General features: G+C 43.8%; 1 protein-coding gene across 1 annotated transcript in view; it reads left to right on the top strand.

The window, feature by feature from the left end:
* The first annotated feature begins 3,236 nt into the window (after positions 1-3,236).
* The window catches only part of MIDEAS (mitotic deacetylase associated SANT domain protein), a 73,739-nt gene continuing 56,010 nt past the window's right edge, over positions 3,237-20,965 (top strand). The window contains exon 1 of the mRNA XM_028724274.2: positions 3,237-3,420. The gene's annotated coding sequence lies outside the window, so the exon portion shown is untranslated. The remainder of the gene's footprint in view (positions 3,421-20,965) is intronic.

A 20,965-nucleotide genomic window follows, 5' to 3' on the forward strand; every position in this document is an offset into this window, starting at 1 on the left:
TAGATGCCCAGTGGATAGCTCAGTTGGTTAGAGCATGGTGCTGATAATGCCAAGTTTGCAGTTTCAGTCCCCATATGGGACAGCTGCATATTCCTGCATTGCAGGGGGTTGGACTAGATGATCCTCATGGCCCCTTCTAGCTCCATGATACAACAATACTTATTTTGTGGTACTTTTTTGGGAAGAAGGAGGCCTTATATTGGGAATTGCATCAGCGTTGCCAACCACCTGGTCAGAAATTGGCTAGACATGGCACATGCAGTACATAGTTGCAGATGGGTCGTGTTTAGTATCAGGACAGCAGAAGCAAACTCCACTTTATCCCTTTAATCATGATAGTGCTGCGATTTAATTTAAAATAAAAATCGAAGCTGGTAAATAGTGGTTTGTTTTCCTCCTCTTACATATCAGGAATACGGAAGCAGTTGCAAAGCATGGAATAGCAGGAGAAGTGGTATGTTAATTGTGTGCATCACAACTCAGCTAAAAACTTGACCTTTATGTATTTGCCCCAAAGTGAAAGGATGAAGAGATCCCAACAAAGAATGGATACAGAAACTAATGGTATATGCAGAAATGGCAAAACTCATGGGAAGAATAAGAAATCAAGACAACAAACTTTTTAGAAAGGAATGGAAATGGTTTATTGAGCATTTACAAACAAATTGTAAACAGTTTGAGACATTTAACACATTTTATTGTAGAAACCTGCAGTGTGTATGGATGTATGTGTGTATATATACGGTATGTATGTATATATATATATATATGGATAGATGATTAAAAGAATAAGTTAAGGAAAGGACGAAAACAAATGTAAGGAACCGCAGAAAGAGGAGGAAAGGCGTCAAAGTTGAAAATATAAATTATGGCTAAATAATTGTTGTAATGTATATAAATGAAAACTATAATTTTAAAAAAACCAACAACCACACTTGACCATTATAGCAGGGTGTGTGTGTGTGTGTGTGTGTGTGTGTGTGTAAAAGAGTGTAAGACTATTAAGGTCACAGTCTAAAATTACCCATCTGCACCATTGCCTTTAGCAGGGTTATTTCCCTGAATTAAAAACAAAGGAGTTGGTACCACCAGCAGAGTATAAAGTTGCAGAAAGGAGTGGTGCTGACCTGTTCTCGGATTCTCAGCCTCACCTGTGTCTTTCTCAAATAGTTTTAACAGCTGTGACATTATCAAATTGTATGGCACTTTAATTTTCAGTCTGCTCCATCCAAACATTTTAGAGAGGTTATTTGAGGATACAAATGCTAACTCCCAGAACAGACTATTCTGTGTTTCCAGAAACTGCTTTTTGTTTGTTAAACTGTTCTTGTTTATTTCAAAAATGGAAGGTACTGTATTACTTGAAGGTGGGGTGTACGTGTGGAATGAACAATGTTCATCCAAGACAATCATGAACTGGAAAATACACAAGCCTTGCAAATCATAGCAACAGGGAGGACAGCCTGGCAACAACAGCTGCTGCAATGAAAAGAAAAGAAAAATCTGATGTTGGGTTTAAAGGGGGAAATGTAAAGCATGGAGAGACTGTCTGCAAGGGAGCTGAGCAAGAATAAATGCTGGTACAGTAACATGATTTGTAGTAGGAAAGAAGGTATTCAGTTTCTCTTACTAATAAATAAAAATATATGTGTTAGTATAAGTATAGCTATGCTGAGGTTATTTCACCGAGTTCCTTACCATACATGTATATTAAGTAATTGGGACTTCCAAGACAGGGTTAGAGTTGGAGGTCATTCATACACTGAAGTTTAATGTGGATTTGAAGCTGCTCCCCGTCCTTCCTTTTTCTTTCGGTATCCACACAATGTCATCGTCATCCTCATCCAAGAGGCACCCCACATTTCTGCCCACTAAATGCAGATTTTCCCATCCCACAGATAATCCAGTAAAAGGAAGGAGCCAATAAAAATTGCATATGACTTGATTGTTGGTGCACTAAAGTGCATTATGCAGGTTGCACGTTGGCCTTTTTTACATGCACGGTAAGATTTTACTGGGTGCCATCTGTTGCCACATCCCTACTTCCACTTTGTTTCCATCAGTCCAAAGGAAAAAATGCAGCCTGCCCTTTCCATTGGTTGCTGCTAAAGGCACATCGTGCATGGTGCTTAAAAGAAAAGCAACAGCAACTCTCTTGTGCAGAACTGCCCTTGCACAAAACAGCTGCATAAAAAAATAAATAAATGCTGTTATAGGAGGCAGTAGTCATGAGCCCTGTTGTCTTTGTTCATGGAGTTTTCTTGGCAGGGATACTGGAGTGGCTTGCCAGTTCCTGCTCCAGGTGGATCATGTTTGGTCAAAACTCTCCACTATGACCTGTCCATCTTGGGTGGCCCTGCACGGCATAGCTCATAGCTTCAAGTTATTCAAGTGTTCTTGAAGCTACCAGCCTGAGTTTGCCCAAACTGCGGGAGGCAGTGGAAGACAGGAGTGCCTGGCATGCTCTTGTACATGGGGTCACGAAGAGTGGGACATGACTAAATGACTAAACAACAAGTCATGAGCCCTGCAGTGCTGTTGAGACTGGGGCTGGATTGGCTGGCTCTATCAGAGGAAGGAGAAATGAGCAGGATGCTGAACTGGGGAAATTGGGTTGCAGGAGAGAGATGCTGGCTTTCCCCGCCAACCTTCCTGCAGAGTGGAGAGCCTAAGCGGAGGCTGGGGAGGGCTTTGATCTGCCAAGGGACTGCACATTTGAGAAGCAATGCACACACAATATTAACTGCAATCCACACCAACTATCCCTCCTAGTTCTTAAAGGCTATGGCCCTAGGCAGGCCTAGCATTTTCGATGGGGATGACAGAAGCACAGCGGGACATCTCTTGGAAGGTAATGACAGTACCAGGACCCCGCCCCCCCAAAAGCCATCAACAGGATTCCTGTTTCCACTATGCTCCTGCAAGCTTTCCAGGCTGTCTCCATTCTCTCAACCCCAGGGCTGTCTCCATTCTCTCCCTTTACTTTTTACAAATGCGTGCAATAGGAATCTGAAGCTGCGTTCTCTCTCTTTCATTTTAACATGTCGTGGGTTCGAAACAAGCGCCTCGCCCTGAAGGCTAAAGGGGGCCTGAGTCTCAGACGATACTTGGGAGGAGGGGAGCAGCAGCAGCGGCAGTCCTCTCTGTGGCTGAGGCTGCACAGGGCGGGTGAAGCAAGCAGAGGGAGGAGCTGCCTTTTAAAGGGCCTGCTCTGGCATCCACCCCTCGGCTACTTACCGCGCTAGGAAGTGACGCCTTCCCACAATCCTAGCGAAAGGCACTCAAAAGTTGGGGTTTGGTTGCCTGCAGGATCCCCCCCCCCGCCCCCGTTTCTTCTTGGGCTTCTTGTTGGCAGTGGATTCCTCTGCCCCGGACTTGACTCAGGACAGGACTTGTTGCAGCGACTCTCTGCGACTGAAGGTGAGCAAAACTTTCGCGCTCGGTTTGGACGCTGGGTGTTTGTTTCCTTGTCCTTTGCTGCCTGGATTAATATAGTCTGGTTAGTGTAGCAGGAGATCTCCTTGTTTTCTTGCTACTTCCAACCCGCTCCGCCTCCCACTTCCAAGAGAGAGATGCAAGTGGATTATTGGGTTTGGCTCGGGTAGATGTGAAGTGGAGCAGACAGAATGGGGATCTGGAGTTTTTCTGGGATGGCGGAGAAAACGGCTTGGCGTTGTTCGGGCACAAGTGACAGCAGCTGCAGCAGCAGCCGACTGAACTTTTGTGTGTGTGTGTGTGTGTGTGGAGTTGTGGGGAGGATCTGGAGTCCACCCTCTTCGGATTAACTCGGTTCTGTCGCTTCTCCTCTCCGGAACCTGCGAGCGTCCCTGCAAAAGAGGCTTTTAGCGAGTAGTATTTCGTCTCGGATCAAATCCGCCCGTGCATTTAAAAAACAACAACAATCCACGTTTTGCATTTTTGTTCGTTTGTTTACTCCGGCGCTGGTGGCTCAAGTTTATTCCGCAGACAAAAGAGTCCTGTTGGACGAGCCCTTGCTGCTGACTTTGCACCGGGGGCGGGGGTGGGGGGTGGGAGAGAGAGTCGAAGTGGCTCTTCCAAATATGGGACGAGCCTGTGCTGAGGAAACAGAAGCAGCCTTGCCCGCCTCCTTGCAACAAATGATGACGTCTCATCAGGCTGCAAAGGATCTTTTGGGATTTAAACGAGCTTCCCCCACCCGTCGTGGCCTGGTTTTCTTTATGTAAAACAAAACAAAACAAAACAAAACAGAAAGACACCTTTAGGACAAAAGCTTGTTGCACGGCACTTCTGGCAGATGTTGTATGCTGTTAATCATGCAGTAACTGTAAAGGACGGGTACTTTGGCAGTTTGTCGACAAAGCTGTCCAAACACCCACTTGCATATGTGACTGTGCCTTGCACAATCCAAGTCTTATGATAAGCCTGGATGAAGGTTTATTTTGGATGTATTAGGCTTGCAGGCTGCACATTGGACATGTTTTTTGCTTTGCTTTTCTGTTGAATTCTGCCCTGAGCTCTTGCTTGCTGTGATATTGCATACGTATTATTGTATTGTATTATATGTATTATTGATACGTATGATCAGCATGGATAAAACAAAAGTTTTACTGAGGTTTGAGACAGATGAAGGGAGCTGCTGTTTCTTAGTGGAAGGGCATCTGCTTTCAATGCAAAATCCCTGGCATTTCCAGGTACAGCTAGAAGAGACTCCAATCTGAAATACTGATGAGCCACACAGTACAGTGGACTAGTGGCTTGATTCAATATAAGGCAGTTTCCTGTGTTTTCTGCAAAGAGGTGTTGGTGTTGGGGAAAGAAAAGCAAAGAAAGCAAAACAAAAATGATAATTGTGCAATCTGAACAAGCTGTTCAGACACACATGACTGTTTACCTCTGTATCGTGGGAAGTTGCTTGTAAGTTTCTGTTATTGCAACTGCTACCTTAGCAGTGCATCTGGGTATCTTTCAGTGAGCTCCACAGTACTGTCAATGCAAGACAGAATGTGCAACAGAAACTTAGTCACTGTATGTTTCAGATCTACATTATAGATCAACTGACGCACCAGCTGATCCGTATGCCTCTCACTTTTGAAAATAAAAATTGCTGCTGGTGTATGAGTGCCTGCAATCAAAGTGCACTCAGCACTTTATTGCAGATATGGTTTCTGGGTATTACGTGGAGTCTGATCAAAAGTTTTATCTGGTTGCATCATATAAAAACCATGAGGATCTCACAAGCATAGCTGGCACGCATCTCTTAATATTCTGGGGGTGATTGCATAAGAGTGCATGAAGAGGGTTGTGCAAAACCCTGTCTCTACTAGGGGGGCAGATTTGCGCTGCAAATAAAGAACTGATAAATTGCTCCTTAGGTAGCTGCCAAGTTCCTGCTTGACCTCAAGTATATGATCCTCCTTGGAGTCTTCCCAATAATAGGTGGAAGATGTGCATTTAAGGTTGTACTTGCACTTACAAAAAAGGAAAGGAGGGGAGAGAATGGTGCAAGAAAATTATATGCCTATAAAAGCACTAGAGGAAAAAAGACAACGCAGTCCTGGAAGAAAATCTTAACATTTCAGGAAGCTTTGAAAGCAGAGTGCTCAAAGCGATTGCATAGTGAAGATTAAAAATGATTCTCTGCTCTGCTCCACTGCCACCCTCTGTGAAATTGGCATAGCCTTGGGAAATAAAATAGGAACTTTGAGACGGGCTTGCTTGCTTTGGTGCAGGGTGCGTGTGCATGGAGGAACGGTGAATTGTAATACGGTAAAGCATGTGTTAATATTGTGGCTGTAGTTTTTGTTTGCATAGGCCAGGGTTAGGGAAACTTGCCTAGGGCTACATTCCCTTCTAAGCAACCTTCTGGAGGCCGCATGGCAGTGCTGGGAGGGGCCACAGGCAAAACTGAGTAGAGCAATTGGAAGCAAGAGACTTTTTTTTTAGTTCAACAACACATTCTAGACAGGCAAAAATACCCAACGAGAGTGGAAAACAGCTAGTAATGGGTGGCTGGGTAGGTGGCGGTGGCCCGGAGAGTCCTAATAGAGAGGTTGGGTTGGACTAGATGACCCTTGGGGTCCCTTCGAATTCTACAATTCTATCACTCTTAAGCAGCAGCTGGCAAGTCCTGGGTTCTGATGCTGTCTTCGCCACATACTAATTACTTGGCCATAGGCAAGCCATTATTCCAAGACGCAGGTCTACCTTCCAGGACTGTTATGAAAGTTGTTGAAATTACGTGTGTGATTTTTGTTTCTTAACATTTGAAATGTGTTGCATGCATGATTAATCCTTTTACCGATTTATTTTTGACCACACAAACTTTTGGGGCATTTGGCAGCCCTAAAGTGTGAAAGGTGCCCTGAGAGTGGATACAGACCAGCACCACAGAGCTGCTTCACAGAGGATGCTTTGCATTGCTACATGTGGCAGCTGCTTCTGTGTGCTGAGCTGCTAATCAAGGGAGCAAATTGCTATGCAGAGAACCCTCCTTTTGATCATTTCACCACCACATATTTCAATTGGGGTTGTAGTGGTGTGGCGACACTTTGGGCTTCTTCATGTAGTTTAGTATATTTGCCAAGCATGGCAACACTGACTGCAGTAAAGGTTTCAAGCTCTCTAGAAAACCCCTTGCATAGCCTTTTTCTTTCTCTCTTTGGCAGAAATTATCAAGGGTTTTTAATGGCATGGTTGATTGCCTGCTGATTCCTGCAAATCACAGTGCTGTTAAAAAGAGAGCTAGAGGAGTGAGTTCAAGGGCTGGTGGTTGTGCCCCTATTTATGTATTGGATTGGGGTAAGCAACCTAAGGCCCTTGGGCCGGATGCGGCCCAAATCACCTTCTCAATCCGGCCCGCAGATGGTCCGAGAATCAGTGTGTTTTTACCTAAGTAGAATGTGTCCTTTTATTTAAAATGCATCTCTGCATTATTTGTGGGGCCTGCCTGGTGTTTTTACATGAGTAGAATGTGTGCTTTTATTTAACATGCATCTCTGGGTTATTTGAGAGGCATAGGAATTCATTCATCCCCCCACTCCCCAATATAGTCCAGCCTACCACATGATCTGAGGGACGGTGGACCGGCCCCACAGCTGAAAAAGGTTGCTGACCCCTGTACTAGATTCACCTTTGCTAAGGAACTCAAAGTGACATACAGAGTCCCCCCCCCCCCGTTTCCATTACTATATAGCCTCACATCAACCCTGTGAGATAGGTTAGCTAAGCGGCATTGCCTGGCCCAAGGTCACCCAATGAGCTTCATGGCTAAGTGGGGGTTTGAGCCAGGTCCTAGTTGAACACTCTAACCACTACACCACACTGAATGAACAAAGGTTTCAAGGCAGAGAAGCAGGAATGGCTCAAGGTACGTTGTTGATCTGAAAGCGAATGATTCTGTTCCCGCTCTGTATCCTGATGCGTACTGGGAGTGGGGAGGACAATAGTCTCCCATTCAGGGATCTTCCCCAGCCCAGAAACAATCAAATGAAGGATTAGAAACTTCTATTGGGAAAACTGGGGGAGGAGGGTACATCTGAACTGTTGTCTCCTGGTTTGCATCTTTTCATTTTGAAGAGGAGCACAGCACCTTTTGAATTCTGAGACCTTGAGTTGCTCCAGCCCTGGTGGGACTTTGAAAGGGCAGGTGTGTTCAAGAGTTGCAAAACACGTTGATTGTGAAACACGCTGGAATAAAATTTCACTCCAGGAGCAGGACTGTTGGACATCTTAACGTAATTCAGCCGGGAAACTACAGGTAATATATTCAGAGCTAACAGGGCTGACCCACTAAACAAGTAATCTGCACACCTTTGCTGTTGGAAATATAGAAGGTTTCCATGAACTTTGTGTGATTACTGCCAGCCAACATCTCCGGGTGTTATAGAAAAGATCCTCAGGTTGGAGGGTACCATTTTCATAAAAGCTTAAGTGCAAAGGTGCCTCCTTAAAAAAAGTTATGAAGTTAATCAGTGCCCTAGATGTGCTTGACTCCTGTGTTGTAAATTTTGCCAGGCTTCCTAAACTAGACTGGGAGTGCAGTGTTTGCTGAGTAATGCTGTATAACTGTGGGAGTGCCCGCTCTCCACCCGAGAGAGTCAGATACAGTTACAGTTATTGTGTTTCAGATGCATTTGAGGGCTTAACATGCTGGCCACATATTTCCAGTATTTCCTCTGGTTTCACTAGCATGAACTAGAAACTATTTTTTTCTTTTAAAAATAATGAATTAGTTATCTAGGTGAACTGTCTGACTGGGTATTTGTATGCTGATCTTAAGTCCCCCTGCATGTGTCTATTGGGTTGTTTTTTACATAAGTAATTTTTAAACCAAGACTCATAGACAATCTGCCTTTGGGGGGGGGGGAAGGTCTGTATTCCTGGAGGTTTAAACCAGAGGAGCCCAGGCTCAAACTTCAATTAATTGTTCCATTCTTCCATACAGTGGTACCTCTGGTTATGAACTTAATTCATTCCGGAGGTCCGTTCTTAACCTGAAAACGTTCTTAACCTGAGGTACCATTTAGCTAATGGGGCCTCCTGCTGCCGCCGGCAGGCAGTTTATGTTCTCATCCTGAGGTAAAGTTCTTAACCCGAGATACTACTTCTGGGTTAGCGGAGTCTGTAGCCTGAAGTGTTTGTAACCCGAGGTGTTTGTAACCTGAGGTACCACTGTAGTACATAGCTGTCAATGTTTTTCTTTTTTAAAAGGAAATTCCCTTATTCTGAATAGGATTCCTCGCAAGAAAAGGGAAAATTGACAGCTATGCTGTAGTGCAGTGTGAAGATCAGGTTTCCCTGCTTGGTGCTCCTTGCCTTCAGATCTCTCCATGTCAAAAGCAGGGACATGGTGGTGGTTAAATGGGATAATAACCTGTGTTCAAATGCATCTTAGGACTTGTTTTCATATTTTTTTGGAGCTTGCCATTCTGTAACAGGAAGCTTCAGACACACCCTTTTGCTGACTGCCTGTTTTGGCTCATCCACAAGTCACTGGTGTGAGGCAGTGCTCAACAAAAATGCTGGCGCCCCCACTGCTCCAGGGCTGAGCTCAAAGGGTTGATGCCAACCCTTACTCAATTGCTGCTACCAACATGCTGAAAGCTGTAGACAAGTGGGTTGCTTGTCCTTGGGGATGAACTGTGAGAAACTTTTAAGTAGGGAGGCCTGGCTAAGCCTGCTTCCCAAGTACCTTTCCTTCCTTCCTTCCTTCCTTCCTTCCTTCCTTCCTTCCTTCCTTTCTTCTCCCTCTCCCTCTCCCTCTCTTTCTTGCTCACACACCACACACATGTATTGTGACACTACTTGGGAGCAACTGCCTGGTGGGGAACCGGCACCAAATGTGATGTTGGTGTGATGTTGGAAGAGTGGGAGCTGTTGAGGTTGGATCTAATGGGTGTATATTATGTAGAAAATTTGTCCAGTTTTTAGGTTGCTAAATTATGGTGAATTGTGATGGGTCAGGCCTTGTTTCTCTTTGTTTCCACTGAATCCAGCTGTAAAGATGTAACTCAGGGGTTGCCAAGATAGTTGTGGTGTGAAACAATGTCCATGACAGTTGCTTGGGTTTGCAAATGTGGCCCCAAAATGTTGGTTTCCCCTGATGTATTTAGGACATGGCGTAGGATTCTGGTGGGCCATTTGTGTTGTTGTATAAGAGGGGGACACTCCTGGTCCACAGGTATGGGTTTCCTGTTACAGTACTGCTTTATGGCTACCGTATACAATTACATGAAGTACAGGATCATGACATTTCTCAAAATGCTAAAGAGGTGAGTCAGGAGCTCCTCATCTCGATGGATTCCTGGCTCACTTTCAGCTTACTTACCCGGTATGCTTCAGGCTTACTTTTGGAGCACATCGGAGATCGAAGTAAATGGAAAACATTTCATCCATCCCTGGCAAAATTAGTGTAACCAATTGTGTCCACAGGCCATTAGATTGTCAATACTCTTATAAATCATTATGAATTTTAGTAACATTTGCCATTCCTAGAATAGAGTATGGTATAGCTGGATCAGCATTAAATAAATAATGTTGATTTATATTGGGGGGAAGGGATACGGGTGGCACTGTGAGTTAAACCACAGAGCCTAGGGCTTGCCGATTAGAAGGTTGGCGGTTCAAATCCCCGCGACGGGGTGAGCTCCCGTTGCTCAGTCCCAGCTCCTGCCAACCTAGCAGTTCGAAAGCACATCAAGTGCAAGTAGATAAATAGGTACCACTCCGGCGGGAAGGTAAATGGCGTTTCCATGCGCTGCTCTGGTTCGCCAGAAGAGGCTTAGTCATGCTGGCCACATGACCCGGAAGCTGTACGCCGGCTCCCTCGGCCAATAAAGCGATATGAGCGCTACAACCCCAGAGTCGGCCATGACTGGACCTAATGGTCAGGGGTCCCCTTTACCTTTATATTGGGGGGACGGCTATCTAGTCAATATAATTGGAGTGCATTTAAACTTCTTATTTGGTCTTCAGTTGCACAGCAGTTGTAATAGCAGTACGTTGTTGTTGTTGTTGTTGTTGTTGTAGTACAAAGTGAGTTTGGAAATTGCTTTACTACATGCTGCCTCTGTTTGAAGGCATTACTAAACAGCTGCAGTTGAGGCTGAAGGCAATGACCCAAACACTTGTTAATATTGGCACATGCTGACCCACTCATATTTGCTAATAAATAAAGGGCCAGCATGCTTTGATGTGTTTTAAAATGCCAGTTATCAAGGTGAGCTGGTATTTAGCCATATATTTAAAATGAATTTTAAACACCTCTAAATCTAAAAAGGTGGTCTTATATTTTGACTCTCAAATCCAAGGAATAGTACCATAATAACCCTTCCAATCTGCAGGCCTGTACAAATAATACAAGTTGATATTTTACACAGATGTAGGAGATATTGCATTAGAATGATAGAATGATAGAACTGTAGAGTTGGAAGGGACCCCAGAGTCATCTAGTACAACCCTCTGCAATGCAGGAATTTCAACTAGATCATACTGTATATGACACATGGCCATCCAACCTCTGCTTAAAAACCTCCAAGGAAGGAGAGCCAACCAGCTCTTGTGGGAGTCTGTTCCACTGTCAAACAGCTCTTACTGACAGAAAGATCTTCCTGATGCTTAGCTGGTATCTCCTTTCTTGTAACTTGAATCCATTGGTTTGGGTCCTAGCCTCTGGAGCAGGAGAAAACAAGCTCCATCCTCCATGTGACGGCCCTTAAGATATTTGAAGATGGCTATCACATCTCTTTTCAGTCTCCAGGCTAAGCATACCCAATTCCTGCAGCTGTTCCTCATAAGATGTGGCTTTCAGACCCTTTATTGTAACGTAACTGTGGATTTCTGATCAATATCCCAGCATGTTAAACTAAATTTAAACCAGACCAGTGGCCACAGTGTGACACAACAACAAACAGTATTGGACAACATCACTAACCCCCCATCCTTCACATACGTACTTTTTTCACCCCATGATTCTTCCATGGAAATAACAAGAAAGAACTGTATGCTGGTATACTGCCACAATTTTAATCACGTTACTCCCACAATTTTTCTGAGTTAAGGGGGCTGCAAATGGATTTCCCCCCGGCATCAAATGGCACAGAAATCAGAGCTAAACATGCAATATTTTCAGAAGCGACTTTTTATGTCATGTGAAAGCTGAAATATAATGCAAAAATTTAGTTAGGGAAACGGAATAAACTACCATGTGAAAGCAGCCACAGATACATGAAAATATCGTTTCTGGTGGATAGCAGTGTTCCCCCCCCCCCCTTTCAGGAGCTGTAATTACAGCAACTTTGGGGGTTGCTTTATTTGTGGGGGTGGCAGCATGATTCAGATAAGAAGTCTGGGGCTGGCAATGTAATGGGCAGTCATTATTTCTCAGCCTGGCATACCGCAGAGGACTTTTTTGAGGACAGAATGGGAAGGCTCCTTGGACTCTTTAGAGCAGCTTTGGCCAATTTGGTGCCCTCAAGGTGTTTTCAGCTACAAGTCCCATCAACTCCAGCCATGTGTCTGTTTGCCATCCTTCTGCACAAAATCAAAGCCTCCCAAAGCCAGTGGTGGACTTCAGGCCTTCAAATTTCAGTGGTGCCCTGGGGGACTCCAACATTTGGTGCCTCCCTGCCTCTCGCCTTCCATCCAAATCATTGTTGCAGTGCCCTCTTGGCTCGGTGCCCAGTTTGGGCCCATCAGTTGCGCTCCCCTAAATCCGCCTATGCCAAGGCTGCTTCTCATTTTTTTAAAAAAGGAAATCAAGGTTTTGTTATGTGTATATATGTTACATGTAGTTTGCCAATTGCTCAGTGCAAGAAATTATGGAATAGTCACTGTTTTATTTTATTTGCATAAGAAGCACGGAGAAAGAACAGTAATATTAAATCCCACTGAGGGGGCAGTGTGAATCTTGCTGTATTTATTATGGGTGTAAGTTAATGCTGTTTGGGGAAGGAGGCATGAATAGGTCCTAAATAAATAAATCCTGCATCAGAACATAGAGCTACATTTTTGCACTGCCTGGGACTAAGGTGCAAGTACATGTAATAATCAGCATATAGTTGATCCCCACACCCACAAAATCTAGACACTGAAGCAGGTTGGTCGAACATCTGCAGTGCAGTGCAATTGAATTATGGAATTTTAGCAACAGTGATACAGATGTGTTATTTGTTCTGGCAACTAGATTGCTTAAGAAACCCTTGGGCTTTTATTTTCCAGGCAGATATTCCCCAGAATTGCATGTCTTGCCTGTCTGCCTTCTTGGCAGGTTCAGGTACTTCCTTCAGGGAGCCTACTGTTCCGTTTCTCAAATAATTCCACTTGTGCAACTTGTGTGACTTAGTTCTGTATCATGGCTAGAACCAATATAAACATCTGTGGCCTAAACAGAGTTGGAAGAGAACAGGAAAAATACCTATGCGGAGGTGTGCATTTCAAATTCCAGCTCAGATTCGTACATATGCTTCTACTATGGGGCGTTAACTAATTTGAGTGTTAAAATCCCCATGTAACTAAACTTAAAACAGAAAGAACAAGGAATGTTTTGGTGTTGTCTTTATTTAATTCAATGTATACCCTGCACCTGTAGTTGACTTCTATCCAGCTATTCAAAACAAGCCAAGAATTATAGCCCATTAGTCAGCAGTATTAATACTAACTAAAAACTGAGGGAATAAAAAAGTACTGGACAGAGCAGGTTGCCCCAGGAAGAAAGAGGTTAATAAGCCTCTTGAGTTTGGCTGCCTAAGGCACTTGAAGCAGAGGCCTCTCTCCCAATGACCTAAGTGTGCAGGAAAGGTTCATATGGAAACAGGTGTTTACATTAGCTTCCAGAGTCTCAAATCTTTTAGGCTTTTAATGGTTGGCTTTCAATTGTGCACAGAAGCAGCTGTGTGAGTGGCGGCAACAGCAACACCCGAAGCTTGGGGAGGAGGCCCTCTCTGTCATCCTCACTCTAAGCACTCATTAAGATTCCCTCTCACCAGAGCTTCAGACTGTCCAGCTGCCCATATGAGGAGATGCCTAATTCTAGGAATCAAAGCATCTCGTATGGCCTGGCCCTGGACTGCTAGATAGCACCCATGCGGGGAGGGAGAGGGCTATTATCTTATATGGTGTGCATGATACTTTTAGTTAAAACATACCCACTGGTGCTGACAGCAACATGAAAAAGACATTTTACATCACTGTCTCTCCAGTGCCATCAGAGGTCACCACTACCTTGGGGTGCGGGTGGTGCTGTAGTCTAAACCACTGAGCCTCTTGGGCTTGCTAATTAGAAGGTCAGCAGTTCGAATCCCTGTGACAGGATGAGTTCCCGTTGCTCTGTCCCAGCTCCTGCCTACCTAGCAGTTCGAAAGCACACCAGTGCAAGTAGATAAATAGGTACCGCTGTGGCAGGAAGATAAATGGAGCTTCCATGTTGTCCTGTTACGCCAGAGCGGTTCAGTCATGCTGGCCACATGATGCAGAAAGCTGTCTGTGGACAAACGCTGGCTCCCTCGGCCTGAAAGTGAGATGTGCGCCACAACCCATAGTCTCCTTTATCTTACCACTGCCTTGTAAAATAATCATCTTATCGTTGTGTTTCTGAATATCAGTTGCTAGAAACCACAGGAAGGGAGAGCGCTCTTCAGAGGCAGCTGTTCAGCCACTGCAAGAACAGGATGCTGGACTAGATGTGCTGTTGGGCCTGATCCAGCAGGCTCTTCTTATGTTATAGAATATAGATCATTTTTCAGCTTAGAGTAGACCTGCTGAAATTAATAAACAAAACTAATTTGGATCTATTAGTTTGAATGGGTTTACGCCAAGGACAACTTAGTGGCATACCCTCTATAGGAATCTGCCTTTCACTGAGTTAGACCATTGGTCCATTTAACTCAATACTGCCTGCACTGACTGGCAGCAGCTCTGCAGGGTTTCAGGCAGGATCTCTCAAAGCCATGCCTGGAGATGCTGGGTGTTGATCCTGGGAGCTTCTGTGTGCAAAGCAGAGGCTCTGTTACTGAGCTACAGTTTTTCTCCTGTATGACAGAGTGCATTAGAGTTGTTAAGTACACAATGTCCAAATCTTAAGACTAATGTATGCTGATTATATATCGACTGGGCATTTTGCATTCATATTTTATCTGACATATAAAAGTCCTCAAGCTGTTGCATTTGTTTCTTTTCCTAGGTGTTAAAACAACTGAGGAGGAGAAGTGTTAAAATAACTAAGTTTTATACAAGAAATACAGAATTGTAATGTGATTTGGAGAGAGACTCAGTGGTCTTCTTGTTCATTCTTGATAAATATTTGACATTAATAAAAACTGGAAGACTTCGCAGTTCTTCTACATTTGCATCCTGTCCCTCCTTTCAGGAACTCATAGCAGCTTCAGATATTACAAACATGGACCTGCAGCTCCCTATGCAATCTCTTCCTCCATTGTCTGCTGATGATGGAGGATAATGTTCAAAATGTATCTTGGATAGGAGAGGAGAATAGGCTGCATTCTATAATATTTCCTGTGCAGGAGCCTCTTTGGACTTTCTAAGCAAACTATGCTACATGAAAAGGCTCCATGCGCATTAGATGTAAATCTGTGTAAGAGAGCCCCAGTAAGAAAGAAAGAAAAAGAGAACTGAAGGATAAGAGAAGTTGCAGCAGAGAAGCATCAATTAATTCTTTCTCCACCTATTAGAGCAGACAAGTGACTGTAGGATAAATAAAAATTGCCTTTGTCTTGCCACCTTCTCCACTCTATTTTTTTTTAATAAACTGTTGTGAAACTCACTCACAAAGCATTTACTTATCATGTAGATGTTACCTCTTAATAATTGTGAGAGGAGACTGTGCTGGCAGCTTTTCTCTATAACATCTGAAGCTACTGAGCAGCTTATGTGGCCCTGTGATTCAGGCACTGATCAGCTTAGCTTTAACCCGGTCAGAGGATCACCTCCTTTCTAGGCTGCAGGTTTCATGGCCAAGTCATTAATAGCAATACAGTCGTATCTTGGTTGATGAACGCCTTGCGACTCAAACGTTTTGGCTCCCGAATGCCGCAAACCCGGAAGTGAGTGTTCCAGTTTGTGAATGTTCTTTGGAAGCCGAACATCTGACATGGCTTCCGCGACTTCCAATTGAGTACAGGAAGCTCCTTGGTTGTTGAATGTTTTCGGAAGTTGAACGGACTTCCAGAACGGATTCTGTTTGTCAACTAAGGTACAACTGTATTAACAAACTAATATGATGTATTCTAAGTATTTAAAGAGTGGGGATGGAAAAAAATTAATATTTGAATTAAGTTTTTATATAGGAGCAACTTGGACATTACATGACACAACTTTTTTTGGGTGATGTGCCACTTCTTAAGGGCATTGTGGAACAGGCATGGCCAAACTTGGCCCTCCAGCTGTTTTGGGACTACAACTCCCATCATCCCTAGCTAACAGGACCAGTGGTCAGGGGTGATGGGAACTGTAGTCCCCAAACAGCTGGAGGGCCAAGTTTGGCCATGCCTGCAAGCTTAGTATAATTGAAGTCAGTTTCCAATCATATGTTGTTGCTTAAACAGAAGGGATCTGAAAGTCTAGCGGCATGGTTAGTTACTCAACATGTCTATTTTGGGGAGCTAATAAATTGGCAGGACATAGTGACCTACTCCAAAGTGACTTTTTAATGCAGATATTTCAATGAAACTTTATCAAGTCAGGCACAGCGTGAAGGCTTTGACAACTGAAATGTCACTGCCTTTCTTTTATCAAAATCCTGGAGCTTTAGATTTTTGCTATTCAGGATATTCTTGGCCTCAACGTAGAATACTCTGTTATTGTATCTGTGCTGTCAGGAAAGTGTTTATTTACCTTTCAGAATTTAACAGAAAAGACAATTCTGCCAGATGTAGCTTCTCCTGTCATCATAGCATTGTGATCTGACAAACCACAGTGAACACCCAAGACTAAAGTGCTATGGTTAATTTATTTGAACTAACCAGACAATTTTTGGCCTGCAGGGCAGTAGCTTTAATGTGTTGCTATTCAGTGATGGTGCTTTATGAGGAGTACCCTGCACAAGAAGTATTGAGTGGGAAAGTCACCATGAGTTGCTTTAAATTTTCATGTGATGAACACAAAATTATTAAAGGGTGACAGTGTGAACAAAGCAGAAGTGGGTAATTCCTGAAAACTATTGCAGAGGTCCATGGGTTTGTTGCCAAACAAACAAAAAGCATTTAATTGCATGGAAATAGAAAATGAACATTGTTGTCACTACAACAAAATGATTAATGTTTGGTGAATATGGAGTGGTAGTCTCTTGGCACCAATGATAATGGTGAAGTCCTACTCAGGCGTGTTTGGGGGTGTATCTTGCTTTAACTGGGAAATTCTGAGTAAAAGTATATATAACTGGGCTGCAAATCTGCTATCACTTGCAGCAAGCTTTTGCTGAAGTTAAACCATTTGAGCTCTTGTTTCGAGAAGTTTTGATAGTCATGAAAAGCTGAAGACAAATTTGTGTGAGAGCTTTCTGGAAAGCATCGTCAACATATAACTCGACAAAAAAAAAAAGAGAAATATCCATGTTGTTGATGTTCTTCTGGCTCAGGACTGCATGCTTTGCACTCTGTGCCTAGAGCCAAAGATTTGAATTACGGTATAGCTGCTGAAAGTGATAGCAATGAGCAGCAAAATGTTACAGTGCCTCTTCCTTTCTTTTCCCCTCCTTGTAGAGTGATTTATTGTACATTTATTGTCACTACTGTACTCTCCTTGAATTGGTTGGCAAGGAAAGATACACAGTAATCTCTCCAGTATCCTGAATGTTTAAAGCATATCCTGCTCCCCTGAGCTGCCACTGTCACAAAGGTCCAAAATGACCTTTGTCGGAAGATGTCCCTCAGAGCAGCAAACATCTAGTGATTTCTTTGCAGGCCTAGAAGATGGCTATATGCAGACATGGAGCCTGAATGGGGGTTGTACAGAGATCACAAGATGCATGTAACAAAGTCCCCCTGACAGCCCTTTCTCATTTTCTTCAGGACAGGTAGGTTGAGTGCTTTTGAGTGGAGAAATGGCAAGGTGTATGTGCTTAACTGCCCACCACTTCAGAACTCCAAATCACCCTTGGAACATTTTGGATGCCCCTATTTTCTTTGGAGAAATGTTGGAGGGTATGGCATTAAAGTGTGTTATATGGAATTGCTGATAAATGAGAGGATGTTATAAGGAGAGTGTGCTTGTTCTCTCTCTCTGTGTGTGTGTGGTGTTAGGAGGGTGATGCATATATTGTGCATATTCTAAAGAAATAGCCACGTGCTCTCTCAAAAGTATGTCTCTCTTCATTTCAAGATTTTAAAACTTGCACAGTGAAAAATGTGGAATCTGCTTATACACTCTGAGGATGCCTGGGAGTAAGCCCCATTTAAGCCTTACTTCTGAGTGTATAAATAGGATTATGGTGTAATGAGGCCTTCCACAAATGTATCTGAAACACTGTTTTAAGTGGGAACTGCAGTGATATCTCACTTACCCCATATCACTTATCCAAAACGTGAGGATATTTTGATGATAAAGCCTGCATTGAAGCAATGAGAAGAACAAAGCCTACATGCAAATGTGAGCTTTATCTAGAGAAAGGACTTATAATTACTCTTAATTGTATCTTTAGAAGGCTGGTGGTGGTTTCACAGGCCTTTTCTGTTGATCCTGTTTGCATGTGTTCAAACTTGACACTTTTGCATACTGAATAAAAGAGCCCACGGGAACACAAGTGATACTGTGAATTATGGTAGAGCTGGAGACATCGTAGCTGGTAATTTGTCAATGTTGCTGTTTTCACCAAATGCATATTGTCTTTAACAACATTCAGAGTCCCTTTGAATTAATGTTGAATCATGCTGTGGGTCTCATATTTTCATTTGACACTGAACACTTGATCCCAGATGTGCACAGAGCAGAAAACCCTTGGCATCCTTTCCAGGAACCTGGGGTTTTTCCATTGGTTTGGAATGTGAGCCACTAGGCTCTTTGATTTCACTTTGTGGGAGGTTATAAGCAATGGCTGCAGAGGCTGCATAACACACACACCATACATTGAAAGCACACACCCTGCAAGAATCCTGGGAACTGTTGTTTACCCTTCACAGAGCTACAAATCCCAGCACCCTTAATAAATAACAGTTCCCAGTTTATTTGTGGATGTGTGCTTTCAATGTACAGTATGGTGTGTTTGAAGCCAGAGTCTAGTCCATCAAAGGCTTTTATATACAAATGCCTTACTCTGAGATCTGAAAACTATGCAGTATTATTCTTATTCTTATTCTTATTCTTATTCTTATTCTTATTCTTATGTGACAGTGGATTACATTAAGGCAGAGGATGTGCAAGTCTAATGAAGAACCAGTGAACTCATGGGTTGCTACCAGAACATGGTGTGTGCAACAAGGAAAGACATGCTTTGTCTGTGTCGTACCTCGTGCCACGTTCAGTCTCCAGTATCACCAGTTAGAGGAACTCAGATTACAGGATTGGGAAATTCCTCTGCCTAGGAAGCATCTGTCAGAGAAGACAGAACTGGGTTATACAGCAGGGCTGGAGAATGGGTTGCCCTCCAGATGTTGTTGGGCTACAACTCCCATCATCCCCGACCATTGGCTTTGGTAGCTGGGACTGGTGGGAGCTGAGTTCCACAATGTCTGGCTAGGCACAGATTTTTCATCCCTGTACCGTAGGCTGACTTCAGTCTTGTATGCAGCCTGCTCCCCCCCCTTTTGGGGGGGGGTACTTGAATACCCAGTCCACCGAGGTGTTTTAAATTTACATAGCAAGGGTGCAGATACAGGATCTTTAAACAATTACGGCATAATTGAACTGTGTTCGGCAACCCTGAGTATGCATTTGTGCTAAATGACTTCTAGAGGGATAATTACATTAGTGTGCTATACAGAAATAACAGTCTTGTGGCATTTTAAAGAGACTGGGACTTTTTCGTGATTTCTCTTAATCTTTGGAACTCCCTTCCTAGGGAACAGAAGTTAACAGACATTTTTTTATTAAAGTCTGTTTTGGTTAATTAGAATATGCTGTGCTTTGAAACGTCATTGCTGCTGCTTATAAATTTGTGGGGTGTTTTATTCCTGCTGCATTTGTGTGTTTTGAATTGTGATGGCAGTGTAAGTCATTTATTTACTTAAGCAATTTCTAACAAATTTCTTATGGCATAAGGCCAATAGAGGCCACTGTATCAGATGCATGAATGGTTATCCTGAGTTGGCAGGCTTATCTATCTGTAAGCAGGGGGGGGGGGGGTCAGGGAAAGCAAAAAGTTTTACTTGAATAAGTTCAATAAAAGCTTAAATAATAAAAAAGTATTTTTTCTATATCCAATCTAAGTTCTTTCCAGGACTCCAACTTATCAACAGACACTGTGCAATCCACCAGAAATTGATCAATGGCCCACTGGTGGATTGCGGTCTATCTGTTGACCACCCTAGAGACAGGCTGTTGTTCTACCTCCTCTATCAGAGACAGTAGGTCTATCAATACCAGTTGCTTCGCATGGGTATCTGGTTGACCATAAGAGTGCTAGAATGGATAGTCCTTTTGGCCTGATCCATCAGCTTCTTATTGTGTTCTGGCATCTCCTTCTATGTCGCCTTATGGCAAATTCACACTTAAAGGTAAAGGGACCCCTGACCATTAGGTCCAGTTGTGGCCGACTCTGGGGTTGCGGCACTCATCTCGCTTTACTGGCCAAGGGAGCCAGCGTACAGCTTCAGGGTCATGTGGCCAGTGTGACTAAGCCGCTTCTGGCGAACCAGAGCAGCGCACGGAAACGCCGTTTACCTTCCCGCCGGAGCAGTACCTATTTATCTACTTGCACTTTGACGTGCTTTCAAACTGCTAGGTTGGCAGGTGCAGGGACCGAGCAACGGGAGCTCACCCTGTCATGGGGATTCGAACCGCCGACCTTCTGATCGGCAAGTCCTAGGCCTGCCTAAACTCTGCTACTTTGCACCACTGCTTGTAGCTGGATGATTTGAATTTTCCAAATCTCCTCCTGACTAGAGGCATCTGTCTAGCAAGTGTTGGGCTGTCCCATTTGGCTCTTCCCGGCAAGAGGAATGCGGTGAATGCCTCTGCAAGATGGTACATGACAGAACTGTTGCCCAGCTGTTATGAGGCTGCTGTTCTTCTTCTTCTTCTTTTTCCTTTTCGGCTGCAGAAACCAGCAGGCTACCACGGCTTCGATTCCTTCCTGTTCTGCCACAGCACTGTTCCTTCCTCTTGCACTCATTTGCAATGCACGTTTCTTTCCTGCTGTAGTAGTAAACGGAGGCTGCTGTTGCATGGATATCCCGCGCGCTGTGCAAGATGCAAATAAAAACTGAAAATGCGGTGGTGGAGGAGGAGATGCAGATTACTTTGTGGGAGGCGCCAGAGGAAGACGGCCACACAGTTGCGGAACTCACAACTCTCCAAGGGAGGGCTTATCAATAGC

The sequence above is a fragment of the Podarcis muralis genome, chromosome 1 (assembly GCF_964188315.1).
Source record: "Podarcis muralis chromosome 1, rPodMur119.hap1.1, whole genome shotgun sequence".
Taxonomy (NCBI): domain Eukaryota; kingdom Metazoa; phylum Chordata; class Lepidosauria; order Squamata; family Lacertidae; genus Podarcis; species Podarcis muralis.